At 43.6% G+C, this 12,304-nt stretch overlaps 1 protein-coding gene across 1 annotated transcript in view; it reads right to left on the bottom strand.

Moving 5' to 3' along the window:
* The window catches only part of AFAP1 (actin filament associated protein 1), a 112,700-nt gene extending 103,466 nt beyond the window's left edge, over positions 1 to 9,234 (bottom strand). The window contains exon 1 of the mRNA XM_058838664.1: positions 9,117 to 9,234. The gene's annotated coding sequence lies outside the window, so the exon portion shown is untranslated. The remainder of the gene's footprint in view (positions 1 to 9,116) is intronic.
* Between the last annotated feature and the right edge of the window lie 3,070 nt (positions 9,235 to 12,304).

A 12,304-nucleotide genomic window follows, 5' to 3' on the forward strand; every position in this document is an offset into this window, starting at 1 on the left:
CCTTTCTCACAGAGGGAAACACTTGGAGCTCCATAGGAAACAGCCCTTCCCTACAGCAATGTGCAGGGAAAGGGCTGGACTCCTTCACAAATGCTGCTTCCAAGTTACCTCCCTGAAGGAAAAGAAGAACTTAACTAGTGTCAATGCAAAGACTGAGACTACTTAAAGCACACTCAAACCAAGCTAAGGTTTGATCCTTATTTGGCAGAGTACTTTCTCTTTATTTGGTTGTTTTTCTTTAAAGCTGGCAGAAAACACCAGAACAGCTGGGTTTTTTTGTAAGAGCTGGTATGTCAGGAAATCTAGCCCAAATGACCCTAAGTCTTGAAGATGGATTTCACCCTTTGCTCCCATAAAGTACAATAAACTTCAGGGCAATCTGAACTTGCACTTATATCCTGGAGCCTGTAGGTTTGCTGACCATAAACCAGACAGGAATCCCAAGTGCAAGAACAGCAGAGCTAGTTCCATAACACTTTAAAAGATGTCATTGTGGTGGAAAAAAATACTTTTGAAGGATTCAAAAAGGGTTGAGGAAGTCTAGAAATCCTCAAACATCATACCTCTTCAAGACAACTTCTGCTTTCCTTTGAATCTAATCAGTATTTTAGTTGTTTCTTCGGGACTGTCAGTCATTTGGGCCTTCTACACACGTATCTACTTGCCCTTGGGTTGTAGAGACAGCTACTGTTTACAGACAAGCCTTCACTACTACTTATTTTTTTACACTCAGACCACTTTTAGAAGTTACATGGTTGGACTATAAGCAAGAGGACAGAAAAATGAGAGATCTGAAAAAATGAGGTCAAAGGGGGAACAACTCTCAGCAAGATTTTCCACATATGCAAAATCCAGACTCAGTGTTTTGCAAACAACAATAAAGAGGAAGATCCAAAGGGAAGTGAATGAAATTGCAGTGTTGAGAGGCTGTGAGGCTCAGTCATTGCAGACAGACGGGAACAGTAGTCAACTGGAGACTAATGGAAACTTGAGTCAGACTAGAATTAACTGTTGTATTTTAGGGTCTTGTTGAATACAGTTTGCTCCAGACTAGCTCTGGAATAATGCTCAGGACACGGCTGTCGCAAGGGGAAAGGCGTCTTGATGGCCACAAGCTGCAGGACTAGAGGCTGGTGCATGCTGAGTTGCATTCAATCCCACTGCCCGTGTCACTGACAAAAAGTTAAACAAGACCGGTCCCAAAACCAACCCCTGAGGAACAGCACTCGTCATTCATTTACTTAAAGTCTAGTGCTTGCATAAACACTTTTCTAGGCTCCAGGGAAAGAAGACCAAGAAGCTGAAAAAAGCAAACCAAGGACAGCAGAAAGTCCCAGAGAAGATGAAAAGTTCACAAGCCACAGGAACAGACAAATTTTCCCAGAGAGGGAACAACTCTTCCTTTCCCCAGAGGACACTTGTTTTGTTTATCTGAGGTTTTTGGTGTGTGCTTTCAGCTGTCTGCATGTTTGGGGACTTGTTTTCATTAATTTCTGAAGTGAGAGACTTTAAGATTTTTTGTTTAGGGTTTGTTTTTTTTAAGGTCTCCAACCATTTGTTTTGTTTTGTTTTTTTCCTTTTAAATGAAACCTTACTTGCTAAATATCCCCTTTTTCAGCAGAAATATCTAACCTTGGAAATAGGATTGTTTTTGTAACCAGGTGGGGTCCCACCCATCTGCACTCAGCATTATTCATACTGGCCCTCACCCAGAATTTTCCCCAAGACTCTTCAGGGTGGATTTCATTCCTGTTAAGCTCAAAACAAAATGCTGTGGCCTGACCTAGCCCCTCGTCTCCACTCAGCTCTCCTGGTTCTTCCTGAAGGACCCACCATGCACCCATCATTCTCCTCTAAGAAGACTCACAGCTTTTCATGGTCCTAATGACAAACACATGGTGCAGACAGAGGGCTCAGGCAAGGAGAAGAGTTCTGTATGTTCTCAGAAGCTCTTCAGTCTGAACACTTTTTCCCCTTGCCAAGAACCAGATCTTTTAATTTTCCAAAGGGTAATCTTTTGATAATGCTATGTATTAACAGAGCTGAGAGCCACTGAGCTTCCTAACATTTTCAGATACTCACTTTCTTCAGCCTGATCTTTCACAGCCAGTGACAAATACAGTATTTCACTCTATTCCCTAGCATGGACTGCATTACATGAATAAATCCCACTCTCCAAGGTGCAATTTCTCTCTGATCTAGAGAACATTTCTGCTGCTGATCAGCAGAACAGCATCAGAGTGGCCCCTCTGCAGCTCAGCTCTCAACCACCACTGCCCCAGTGACACTCAGCAGCCCTGCTCCTTAACTCATCCCTCTGCCTTTTGCATTCTCTCTCCTGTTTTCAACTCCTGACATTTCAATACTTCTTCATTACAGCCCACCTTGTTTTCAGGGCTGAAACCATGTCTTTTTGTTTGGTCTGACCCACAGCACACAGCCAGCTGGTTTGCTGCATCCTCATGAAGAAGGAGCCCCCAGACAATGACACAGGACTCAGCATCTCAGACCAGTTCCTGCTGGCAGCTCTCCCTCTCCTCCTCCTCCTGCTGAAATGGCACTGCTTATGGCTTTGGACCCTTAAAACCTCTCTACCAAGTGTTTGTGCAGCCGTGGTGCCTGGCTGCTGGAAGCAGAAGATGGACAGGCAGTAGAGTTTTAGGCAAACTCCCTGCCCCTCTGGTTTGCTGCTCCGTGGGGAAGGGGCCAAGAGCCCAGCCCAGTGCCAGTGCAGCATCTGGGGCTACCAAGCCTGTCAAACTGACACAGCACACACTGAGGAAAAGCACAAAAGTAAATATTCCAGAACCAGATAGCTAGTTCACATGATTTCTTTATTTCCTGACAGAGTAGATAACCTTTTGCTAAATGTATTTCACATTTTATGGCATTTTCCTTGCACCTGCTATTGCTCATTTCATATGGCTTTTCAAACTTCCTTGCTCAGACCTGGTACCAAGATGGCTTCTGCCAAGAACTGGCTGGTTAAAAAACACAGAAATTACAGATCACACCCTGCTGTTGGCCATCAACATCAACAGTTTGATGCTCAAGGCCTTAATCTTTTACTCAACAGTATAACAGTACATTTATTTATTTATTAGCAATTAGACATTTTTCTCAGAAAACCTGTGTGACAAAGGCAGCTCTAACATATCACCTACACATATACACACTTTATTTATCCATCTACATCTGCATATTCATTTGTATATATCACATATACACACAAACACTTCACCATGAAGGCAGCAGGAACTACACATACAGTAGCAATTCTGCCTGTCCCCATTGCTTCTTGCTCTCAGCAGGCAAGGCAGGCACAAAGTGACAACCTGTCAAACTGTCACTGTACTGAGCCCAAGAAAGGAAAGCAAGCAAGTTTTATCTATTGCAGATGGCAAAAATAGGAGAGCAAAGAAATTGGCAAAAGGCAGTGACCTTGGTGTAACAATGAAAAAATGCAAGAACACAAAATGTTTTAAATTTTAATAAAACTCCATAACCAGACCAAGGTCAATAGGGAAAACCAACAACCAACCAACTAACCAGGCAGAAAACAAACCAGCCACTTACAGGGTGTGTTTTGGATGCTGAAAAGGGAGAGGTTGCAGCTGACCTTGGCTGCTACATTATGTACTTGCCTCTGCAAGAGACCAAGAGTAGCCCGCAAAGGCACACATGATCCCATAAAAAAAAAAGCAAAAAGAAAAAGCAAACCACTTCATCTGAGAAAGCTGTTATTTCATATAAGAATCAGAGAAGTCTAAAACCACTTATTTATTCTATAACATTTCCCTGTGTAGAAAACACCTGGATTAATCTAATTGCATAAATTCCTTTGTAAAAGTAATATTGAGGATTAGAATGGGACTGAAGAGCATCTGAGAAAGGCTGAAGCTGCAATTCCTTGAGAATGAGTTGCCACTGTCATTGAAATGTAGTGAAAGTCTCTTCCACCGCTTTAAAATCATCATCTTTTATTAATCAGCCCAACAGAACACGGCAAAAATAAGAATCTGTCTACAAAATTGGTACATATGGGAAAAGCTCACTCCTGGTTGTTTTATGTTAAACAAACCCTACAGTAGCTCCCATTGTTTGTTTGTTTTTCCCCCCAGACTAGACAGCATGTGGCTTATGAGCCACACTGATAGATGTGATAAAGCTCCTGCCAGATCTGATTGATGACGGCACTAGGAAGTGCTGTGAAGGTCACAGTGTAATTCTTTCTTTGCAGCTGCTCCTGGTAAAAAATGGTACAGGAAAATAAAATCTGGGTCTGCTAACTGCTAATAAAAGGGAAATTCTGTCCTTACCTTACCTTCTCTCTTCCAATTTCTAACAGGAATGCCATAAGCATGTGTAACCAATGAGAGACCAGATAAGTTTCAAAGAGATACTTAAGCATCCTTTAATGGACAAAAAAAAAAAAAAAAATCTATCTACAGCAACTGGCCAAATATTTAGCCTTTATACTTTGAAGACAGTACAGAGTAGTTCAGCATGAAAGCTGCGTATGAAAGAGCTTTTACTATTTGCTCTTCTGCAAAACTGAGATAACATACCACTACATATTCCCTGTGAAGGAGTGCTATCTCTGACAATGAGAGTATATGGACTAAGCTCCTTTCCCAAAGTCTATTAATTTTAAATGACTAAGGCCAGCATGGTCACTAGAAGTGGCTACTAGCAAGCCAGAGCACCAGTCCATCAAGTGGGACACCAAAATCCTCTTTTCCATAAATGTTGAGATGTGATGAGGACACTGATAAGAGACTTCGGGGAATTCACAAGCATGATATAATGACAGTCCCCTAATGAATAATATATATTCAGCATAACTCATAGCAATTACCTCGCATACAGTGTTGTATTTCTTGGGGGTAAGATGTTGTTATCTTTGAGACATCAGCTACATTACAGATTAAATTTGAAACCACTTGTGTACTCTTTTCTGGCACTCACTATTAATGGATGGAAATATTTTTATTCAGCATTTTGTACTCACAAAGATTTTGGCACAATAAGGCCATTACCAACATCTGTCTTAGAGAAAGATAGTCTTTATCACTCAGCTCAAAACTACATAACGGCAGAGAGATGTTGGCAGCTGAAATCCCCCAGACAGTCAAAAAATCCCACCACTATGTCACCATAAAAGGAATAATACACTGATTTTTGTTTTTTCTTTTTTCAGTTTAGGAAAGAGATTTAGAAAAAGACAGGCCTATCAGTTTGCTCCTTTTACTGCCAAACATACACCATCAATTTTTAAAATACTAATACATATAAAAAGCAGTATCTATCAAGATCCAGCTGATAAAAAAAATCCTCTTAGGAGTTTCTTTCCTAGATTTCTTGATGAACACTGGAAAAATATACAATAAGTATTGATTTATCCTTTACACAGCCTCCTGTATTCTCCAAGACATACTCTAAGAGAGATAACCACCAGCAGTTCATTTGGACATTGCTGTGTTAAGGGTACTCAGCACCTCTGGCAGTCAAACCTTACTACTCACCCTAAGTCATGACTGACATTTTGCTAGGATGGCAAAGGGGTAACTGATGGCAGTTCTGCCATTCAGGTTTTAATTTCTTGCCCTATCTCTGGCAAATAGGGATTATGTCTGAAAAGCCTGTTACCTGCTATGAGATATCCCAAATTATGTTCCTGCAATACTATTCATCACCATTACTCACAGCTGCATGTCTTATATGACATGGAGAGTCAAGTTAACCTCTGATCACAGAATATCACAGAGGGGTTTGGGTTCAGAGGGACCTTTGCAATCATCTAGTAGAGTAAGAGCCAACTCTTTTAGAGTTGTTTTATTTGTTGTAGAGCAATTTAATAATGTTTCAGAGCACTGAGGCACTACAAATGGCAGACCTTCACTCATGCTGGTGTAACCCCTGCACTCTGAGCTCAGGGTCACCCCCGTGCCATTGCAGCTACGTGTCATCCTACCTGCACTGCCCATACTGTGTTGACAGACTGTTCCTGGTATCACTCCATGCAGACACTCCCCAGAAAGACATCTGGGGCATTTTTCAGTCTTGAAAACTTAAATTGCTCTGAGGTCAGCTTAGGGTGCTTCACAGTATGAAAACTAATTCCTAAAATTAAATCCTCCTAGACAATCCTTATAGATGGAGTAGTACATTCAAGATCTGGCTTTTTCAGTCCTTTACTAAAAGCTCAGAGCTCACAGTACCTGCAGTCCTCTTGCTGACTTCCACATTTCTATTACTCTTGTTGGGTCTGACTATTAAGAGTTCAACTGGGAGCCTAAGAACACCTTACATTAGAAGTATATTAATCTGGAGTAATACCTACTGAGTGTGTAACGCAGTCACCCGCCCAGCCCAGACAGTTTCTATACCAGATGAAACACTACTTGTCAATGAAGTGATGAGTCAGAGAAGTCAGAACCATACCAGCATCTAGGTGTCATTCACATCTAAAACCAGTTGAACTGCATAGCTGGAAGGGATGCATAATTTTTTTGAAAAATTGCCACAGTACTCTTTACTGCAACTAACCCATAATAGCACGGAGTGGAAACTGTACAGAAGTTTGGAGGTGCAAGTCCTTGCATCCCACCCTCCCACCTCAGCAGATCTGCAAATGAACACACAGTACATCCCTTCCTCCTCCTCCTCCTCCTCCTCAACCCCTCCTCAGGAAACAAAGAGCACAGCTCTGAACAAAGCGGTTAACCAGGCAGACTCCTGGATACCACACTCCCACTGACTGACCTATCAGACACAAAACTTTTGAAAATGGATGGAAATTAAACTGGTCTACTCCAGACAGCATCAACCTGAACTGCTGGCTCTTTGTCCTGAGGCAATGTCACAAAGGAGAGGGCAGCAAGCAGCAGGGCAAGACAATTCCTGGTCTTACAGCAAGTTGTCTTTGCACCACTGAAAGGAACAGCACAGTCAGTCATACATGTACCAAACACAGCCTGTCCCATTAAGATTTCAATATTTGATTTTGGGTTTTATGTCTCAGACAGTATCTCCTCAGCTCTGAGAGGAAAAGGAAAATCAACCTTCAATAAAATTTTAAAATTTTAAAATAGTGTGAGTGGTTGATCTATTGAAGACTTGCATTTAACCCCCTCCTTGTTGGCACAGCTTCAATACTGCAATTTCAACACCACAGACCTTCCAAATCCCTTAATCTAAAAATCTACCCAAGACACAGGAACAGAACATAACACTTTGATTTTTGATGACAAATTTCCTAGGAAACACCAAACAGTGCCACATATCACCCAAGGCAGTGAGTATCTGCTCATTGTTCTGGTTGCCGGCTTGTCACTGCAATCACTGGCTGACACACAAAGAAAACTGTAGATCCCTCTTTTTCAAATCCATTTCAAATTCTTCTTAAACCCATGTGGTGCTCTATAGCCCCAGAAACACAGAATACTCTCCCTGTGGCTCTAACATAGCATTTGCTCTTCTTTTACACCAGTACTAAAAGGAAAAATGGTTCGTTCAAAACAAGAAAGTAATTGTGCAGCTCTTCCCGTGGAAACCACCAGGAGGCATAAGGGATGACGGCAGGGCACCAAGTGCCCATATAGAAGAGCACTGATGGAGAGATCCATCTGGCTGCCAAGCTGTTCCCCTGTGCCCCTGCACCGACCATTCTCAGAAAGGCACACAAAAAGGGTTCATCATACTATTATTTTCGTGAAAGAAAAGAGTGCCCCCCGTAACACTTGGAGTAAACAGTAGCAGATCACCTGCAAGGGTGAGACACTAGTTATGGAAACATCATTAATTGTTATAGATACCGCTGAGAATTGAACCAAGCCATGCCGTGACATTCTTTTCCCCATGGAACAAAACAAAGAGCTGCACAAAGAACAGCAGAATCTGTTGCCTTAAGAAGCCCTGGACTGAAGTACATTATTTAATTGGATCTCTCTGGCTTTGAGATTTATCATTTTGTAGTTGGATCTCAGCCGCAAACTTCAGTAATACAATAAACAGAACAGGCACAGCAAGCGTTTGCATCAAACTGATCATCAAGGATCCAGAGGGGAGATGAGCTAAATACTTCTCTGTTTCTCACATGTGCCTCGTCTTGCCTTTCAGTGTGATTTACTCAGCTGCACTGTCCTTCAGGGCAGGTGAATGCCTGCGTTGCCGAGGGATGCCTGCCTGAATCCACTCACCTCCCGCCACTCCAGAGCTTTCAGGTTTTGGAGCGACTCCTGCTTTTGGCCGTTTATCTGCCTCTTTTGCCGCCCATTATTTTCCTACCGCCTAAATCCTTGGCAGATTTCCTCTAACCCCTCCGCATAGGACTCATACCGCGCGTAGCACCGACAAACTTGAGTTTCCAAAAAACCTCTCAGTGGAAGAAATCAAACCACGTCGCTGTGACCTGTTCCCCGCAGCCTCCAATGGCAGGCTGCTCCTCAGCTCGAACCTCCGTTCAACAGGAAATTAAGGAGAGGGTCGGCCCGGGAAGCCGACGGGATGGATCTGGAAAGATGGTTCTGTTCGCCTTTGCCCTGTGACTCCAGCACTGTAACATGATGCAATCTCTCGGCTGTGATAAAAGGGGATCAAATGGCCAAGCCTGCAGGGAGACCACCTCATGCCCATCCCAAAAGGCAGAAAATAAGGGAGCTCGCAGCGGTACAAAGCAGCAGCGCGGCCGCCTGGCCGGTGCCTCTCCCGGGAAGGGATGCGAGTTTCGGGATGGCGGACAGAGGGCTGCGTTCCGGAGGATCTCGGCCGGGTTCCTGCCCTTCCAAAGCCCGGGCAGGGGCCGCACCGCCCGATGACCGGGTTCCCTCCCAGCTCTTTCCATGTGCTGCTCCCGGCCCAGAAAAGCAGCGAGTCTTTTTTTTTTTTTTTTAACTTTCTTTCGGTTTTTTTGGGTTTTTTGTTTGTTTTTTTTTCTCCAGTAAGCCCACAGCTTTCCTAGCACGGAGCTGCCTGGAGCAGCAGCGGAGCAGCGGCTGAAAAAGCCCATTTCTGAATCCAGCCCTTCCCCTCCCTCTTCCCTCCCGTGCTCCCTCTCCGCCCGCGGAGCTCGGCAGGGATGCTGCCCGGAGCGAGCGGGGCCGGAGCCCTCCTACCTTCGCGGCCGTCCTGCGGCGGCTGCCGGCACAAAGCGGCCGAGCTCGGCGGCTCCTCCCGCGGCTCCTCCCGCAGCCCCGCTCTGCCGCGGAGCGCAGCCAGCGCCGCGCCGGGAGGGGACGGCGGGGAGGGGACGGCGGGGAGGGGACAGCGGGGAGGGGACAGCAACCCGCTCCCACCGCCCCTGGGCCCGGGCCCGCCCCGAGGGGAGGGGACAGCGCTGAGGCGGAGCCAGCGGAACAAAGGCGGGGTGGGGGCTGGCAGCAGCCCCTGGGCAGGGACAGGCTGGGGCAGGTGTGCACAGCAGCCCCCGAGCAGGGGCAGGATGGGGCAGGTGTGCGCGGCATTCCCGGGGCAGGGGCAGGTGAGCCGAATCGCTCCCTGCGAGGCAGATGCTGGCAGATCAAGCCTGGGCTTCTTGCCCCAGAATAAAGCCTCCCTGGAGACGCAGGCTTGTCCCCCGAGTAAATGCTGGAGTACTGCGATATCACAGCGAGAGCCTCAGTGCAGCCCGTGCCCTCCCCATTCCTGCCCAGGAGATGCTGTGACCTGGGCACTGAGCAGTGGAGGAATAACATGGATTTGGGGCATTACATGGATAATGAGCATGTCTGCATTTATCTAAAATTTAAGTTCTTTTGTTGAAATGGTATAAAATCATGCACAGACCAAACACGGATTTAACACCTGGTCCCATCATCTTAGTTTAGCTTGATACAAGCCAGATCTAAATCAAGGTGAGACTAAGGTTTATATTGATTAAACATGCAGGCTTCAGTTTGTAACAAAATTGCTGAACCAGGGCAAGCTTGCATAGGGGCAACCCGGGTAAACATGTTACAGCTGTGAGAAATTAATTTTCCTCCCTGTCCATACAGAAATTGGAAATCTGAGGTCACAGAAGAATGTCACTAAAGGACAACAATAGTTAAGGCAACTTTGTCTTTAGTCCAGCTGGGTGTCAGAACTCCTTTGACTTCAGCTCTAACAGCTGGATGCACAAGAGTGCTCTTGTGAGAAATATTTGGGGAACATGGGACATGCAAGTGCATAATTCTGTACAAGCTTGCAGCTTACTTTGTACCATACATAGAGTATGTGACTTATTAAGCACCTTAAATTTTGATTAATAAAATTTGGTTTCTGGCCAGTAAAAATAAAATAAAATTTAATAAAATTTAAATTCTGGCCAGTTTTAATGTGCTTTTCTGTTCTGTTTCATCATCCTCAGTCATTCCAAGAAGGGGATACCAAATGTAACAGGTTTGACCAGGGAAAATTCTATTTAGTCAGCATGTACACTGTGTAGCCACTTAGGATATGCATGAGATCTCTGTAGCCTGAAACAGGAGAGCTGAATTCACAGCCCAACCTTTTCAACAAATATTACTTAGCCTAAAATCTCACTTTCAGCTGTTCTCTTTCTTGTATGCCTTTGGGTATGGGCAGGGAAGAACTTGCCGACTGGATGAGCTATTACAGCTGCAGCCTGCTCCTACCTGCCTTTTTGTATTCTGCTTGTTGGGAGTTGGTGGGGAGTGCTTTGGAGTACTTAGAAGTAGTGATTTTTCAGGCAATAGTAAAGTGCTTAGCTGAACTTGAAAAAATTAAACCATAGCTCCTCTTCTCCATGGTTCAGTTGCTTGCAGCTATTGCTCTCTTCGAGCTACTTAATTTGTATCATGACCTGTAAAATATGATCTCTAGGGAGAACAATCCAGTACTTTGCTGTAAAAGCACAGCCCTTGGCTGCTGTGGCACAAGCAGTGTAACCTGCACAGCACCACTGATTTGTATGCTTGCAGTGAGCACTTCCAGTATTTGCTGGCTTTACTGCCTCTCGTTTTGTTTTTTTTTTAATTTTAATGCACACATCACATTAAGGAACACTTCAGTGTCTGCCTGCCCTATGACATGTTGTGGGCTGTAAACAGGGCACTTGGTTCTAGCAACACTTCAGAGTATTTCCTCCATAGAAATGTCCTGAAGAAGTTAGGAAGCTGATCAGCAGAGAGATACAGATGAGAGAGAGCCATCACAAGACCAGCAAGATAATAAGCACTTTATGCCCTCTGTCAGATATGAAAGTGAGATAACTTGAGGGTTTGTCTTTAGGCTGTTGGAGAGATTGGAAAAGGCTTAATGTCTTGTGGTGGTAACTCCATAAGGACTAAATAATGGGCCATCTATAATGAAGACAATCATCAGACAGCACAAGCTGTTCTTCATGGACATTCTCTCAGGCTGAAAGGCTCAAAAGGACTTTTTTCCTATTTGAAATCTTAGTTTTCACAATGCTACACTTCAAAATGGCATTACTCCCCCACTTTTTAGTTTGTACATATGCATTCCATAAGCTACTTCAGCTGCAAAATACAACTTAGTGATTCATTGAATTTCTTTCCCATGAATCTTTAATGACACTACTTAAATGCAAATTCTATTTTACAGAATTGAAAAGAACAGCATATAATTCACCTAGAACACAATATCACCAAAAATAAATCAAGTGATTCCTAAGGAATTGCTTGCATGGAAATTGAAGTCACAGCATTAATAGGAAATCTGTGGTCCACATTAACTCTACGTCATACTTTGCACCCAATAAACTTCTTAAACTAATCTTTTAACACAAAGTAGCAGAAAGCAAATTTGTGTAAATGTCTCCATTTGAAATACATGTCCTCCAGTCTTAAAAAGCACTTTTTAAACTTTAATTAACCAAACATTCACATAGAGTTCCAAACTGTCTTTATTCCCAATATTTCACTATACAGTTCCACTCTACCAAGGCTAACTTCATTACTGTAGAAATAATCTTCACAAGCTTTATGCAGGACTTGGTGAAGCTTAGTCATAGGGATCCCTTATCTTCCTGTAATCTTCTTAGCACTAGTTATCACAGAAGAAAAGAAAATAATCAGAGCAAAGAAAAATAAAATAATCAAGTAGTCTCAGCAGTAAGGTATCCAAATAGAGTTGTTTACAAGACTGGGACTTTAACCATCAGATAATCTGTAGTGTGTTGAAACAGAAAAGTCATGACAATGACAGACCACATTTATTATCTTTAGGATGTGCTTAAAAGAGTTATTTATGCATAGTTTAAGATTTTTTTTCTCTTGGAAAATCAACATTGGATGAAATCTGAGAAACACAGGCATGAGAAAAAAAAATCTCCAACCAT

The sequence above is a fragment of the Poecile atricapillus genome, chromosome 4 (assembly GCF_030490865.1).
Source record: "Poecile atricapillus isolate bPoeAtr1 chromosome 4, bPoeAtr1.hap1, whole genome shotgun sequence".
NCBI lineage: Eukaryota > Metazoa > Chordata > Aves > Passeriformes > Paridae > Poecile > Poecile atricapillus.